The sequence below is a fragment of the Odocoileus virginianus genome, chromosome 1 (genome assembly GCF_023699985.2).
Source record: "Odocoileus virginianus isolate 20LAN1187 ecotype Illinois chromosome 1, Ovbor_1.2, whole genome shotgun sequence".
Lineage (NCBI taxonomy): Eukaryota > Metazoa > Chordata > Mammalia > Artiodactyla > Cervidae > Odocoileus > Odocoileus virginianus.
In genome coordinates this window covers 94998135-95001898 of record NC_069674.1, presented here as the reverse complement: position 1 = coordinate 95001898, position 3764 = coordinate 94998135, and the positions used below count along the sequence as shown (strand labels likewise).

The window sequence follows — 3764 nt, the reverse complement described above, 5'->3', positions numbered from 1 at the left end:
CAGTCTTGTCGGACTCTTTGGGACCCCATGGACTGCGGCATGCCAAGCCTCCCTGTCCCTCATCATCTCTGGGAGTTTGCCCAAGTTAATGTTCATTGCATCAGTGATGCCGTCCAGCTGTCTCATCCTCTTGACCCTCTTCTCCTTCAGTCCTTGATCTTTTCCAGCATCAGGGACTCTTTCAATGAGTCATCTGTTCACATCACATTTGAACAGTTCTGTTAGGAATACCTTAGATAGTCCTAAATTTTTTACTCAGAAAATTGAATTACGTATTTATGGACAATTGTTTTTGACATAGATTTGAACTTATTTATTTATTTATTTATTTATTTATTTTTTCTCATTAAACTTTTTTTAATGGGTCTCAAATTCTGTGACAGATTTTTGGTCAAGTTGTTTTCATTAAAAAGTACTGATTTTAAAAACTAATAACTTAAACTGCTACACACAAAACATATGGTCCACAAAAACATTCTCCTTTCCTTCTGAAGGTTTTACGATGCATTGTTATCATTAACCAGTCTTTTACTATTAAATTTAAATGGCCAATTGAGACAAACAGTTCTGAGACCGTTCTTCCATCACTGATTAAGACTGGGGTGGCAGGTGTTGGGGATAATATTCATTTAGCCTTCTGAGCTTTCTGGGCAGACTTGGTGACCTTGCCAGCTCCAGCTGCCTTCTTGTCCACTGCCGTGATGACACCCACAGCGACTGTCTGTCTCATGTCACGCACAGCAAAACGGCCCAGGGGAGGATAATCAGAGAAGCTCTCGACACACATGGGCTTGCCAGGAACCATATCAACAATGGCAGCGTCACCAGATTTCAAGAATTTAGGGCCATCTTCCAGCTTTTTCCCAGAACGACGATTAATCTTCTCCTTCAGCTCAGCAAACTTGCAAGCGATGTGAGCTGTGTGACAATCCAGCACAGGTGTGTATCCAGCACTGATTTGGCCTGGATGGTTCAAAATAATCACCTGAGCTGTGAAGCCAGCAGCTTCCATGGGTGGATCATTTTTGCTGTCTCCAGCCACATTGCCAAGACGGACATCTTTGACAGACACGTTGTTGACATTGAAGCCCACATTGTCCCCAGGAAGGGCTTCACTCAATGCTTCATGGTGCATTTCTACAGACTTCACTTCAGTTGTTACATTGACTGGAGCAAAGGTGACCACCATGCCAGGTTTGAGAACACCAGTCTCCACACGACCCACAGGGACAGTACCAATACCACCAATTTTGTAGACATCCTGGAGAGGCAAACGCAAGGGTTTGTCAGTTGGGCGAGTTGGTGGCAGGATGCAATCCAGAGCTTCAAGCAGGGTGGTTCCACTGGCATTGCTGTCCTTACAGGTGACTTTCCATCCCTTGAACCATGGCATGTTAGCACTTGGCTCCAGCATGTTATCACCATTCCAGCCAGAAATTGGCACAAATGCTACTGTGTCGGGGTTGTAGCCAATTTTCTTAATGTAGGTGCTGACTTCCTTAACAATTTCCTCGTCTCTTCTGGCTATAGTGTGGCTCAGTGGAATCCATTTTGTTAACTCCAACAATTAGCTGTTTCACACGCAGAGTGTAAGCCAGAAGGGCGTGCTCGCGGGTCTGCCCGTTCTTGGAGATACCGGCTTCAAATTCACCAACACCAGCAGCAACAATCAGGACAGCACAGTCAGCCTGGGATGTGCCTGTAATCATGTTTTTGATGAAGTCTCTGTGTCCCGGGGCATCAATAACGGTAACATAGTACTTGCTGGTCTCAAATTTCAGCAGGGAGATATCAATGGTGATACCACGCTCACGTTCAGCTTTCAGTTTGTCCAAGACCCAGGCATATTTGAAGGAGCCCTTTCCCATCTCGGCAGCCTCCTTCTCGAACTTCTCAATTGTTCTCTTGTCGATCCCGCCACATTTGTAGATCAGATGGCCAGTCGTGGTAGACTTCCCTGAATCTACGTGCCCAATGACAACGATGTTGATGTGGGTCTTCTCCTTTCCCATTTTGGCTTAGGTTTAACGGTGGTTTTCACGACACCTGTATCCTGGCGGCAAACCCGTTGCGAAAAAGCTTGAACTTATTTAGTATGCTGTGAGTTGTCCTTTGATTTCATAAGCAGAGTAGAAATCATTGTTTTATGGTAATGTTCTTGAGATATAACTCACAGACCATATAGTTCACCTTTTTAAAGTGTAAGTCTTTGAATTTTAGTACATTTGCGTATATGCACAATTATTACTACCATCTAATTTTAGAACAGTAATATCATCCCAAAGCACATTAGTATCACTTCCAATTCTTCCCTCCTTCAACCTTTGGAAGTTTTTCAGGCATTTTCTAACTCTAAGGATTTCTCTATTATGAAGACTTTTGTAAATAGAATCAATCATATAATATGCCACGTTTTGTGAATATTTCTTTCAATGACTATAGTGTTTTCAAGGTTCATCATGTTTTAGTATCCATTCATGTATCAGTGACTGATTTCTTTCAGTATTGAGTAGTAATCCATTGTAGGGGTGAATTGAATTTTGTTTGTCTGTTCATCATGTGATAGGTAGTTTCAAATTTTTAGCAATGATGAATAATGCTGCTATGAACATATTTATGTACTCATTTTTGTGTACGCATATGTTTTCATTTATCTTGGATGTATATCTAGGAATGGGATTTATATCATAAGGTAATTCTATGTTTAGCATTTTGAAGAACTGATAAGTGGGGTCTCCAAAGGGGTTACAACATTTGCAATTGCACCAGCCATGTATGGGTGCCAATTTCTGTACATCATCGTTAACATTTATTAGTCTGTATTTTGCATTATAGAAATACTAATAATATATAAAATGTTTACTTTTTGACTGTAAGGAAGGAATGAGGGATGTATACATTTATCAAAACTTATTAAAAAGTATTTATTAAATATGTACAGTTTATTGTATGTTACACCTTAATTAAGTTGTTAACTGAAGAAGAAATTAAAGCATTCAGGTCAACAGAAAACAAGAGAATTGGTTTTTGGCATATGCACCCTACGAGAAATACTTAAAGGAGTCCTTCAGGCTGAAATGAAGACACTAATCAATAACTCAGATACACATTATAATATAAAGAACATTAGTAAAGATATTTTCAAACATGAGTATACTAGACAACATAAATTTATGTTGTTTATAAGTCATTTATTCTCTTACATAGCTATCAGTTCAATTCAGTTGCTCAGTTGTGTCTGAATCTTTGTGACCCCATAGATTACAACATGCCAGGCTTTCCTGTCCATCACCAAGTCTCGGAACTTGCTCAAACTTACATCCATCGAGTCAGTGATGCTATTAAACCATCTCGTCCTCTGTTGTCCCTTTCTCTTCCTGACTTCAATATTTCCTAGCATCAGGTTTTTTCTGATGAGTCAGTTTTTTGCATTAGGTGGCCAAAGTATTGGAGTTTCAGTGTCAGCATCAGTCCTTCCAATGAATATTCAGGACTGATTTCTTTTAGAACTGACTGGTTTGATCTCCCTACAATCCAAGGGATTCTCAAGAGTCTTCTCCAATATCACAGTTCAAAAGCATTAATTCTTTGGTGCTCAGCTTTTTTCATGGTCCAACTCCCACATCCATACATGACTACTGGAAAAACCATAGCTTTGACTAGATGGAACTTTGTTGAAAAAGTAATGTCTCTGCTTTTTAATATGCTGTCTAGATTGGCCATAAATTTTCTTCCAAGGAGTAAGCCTCTTTTATTTTCATGGC

At 39.9% G+C, this 3764-nt stretch overlaps 1 pseudogene; it reads right to left on the bottom strand.

Annotated features, from left to right (window-relative positions):
* Positions 1-475: 475 nt before the first annotated feature.
* LOC110133931 (elongation factor 1-alpha 1 pseudogene) lies at positions 476-2076 on the bottom strand (annotated as a pseudogene).
* Between the last annotated feature and the right edge of the window lie 1688 nt (positions 2077-3764).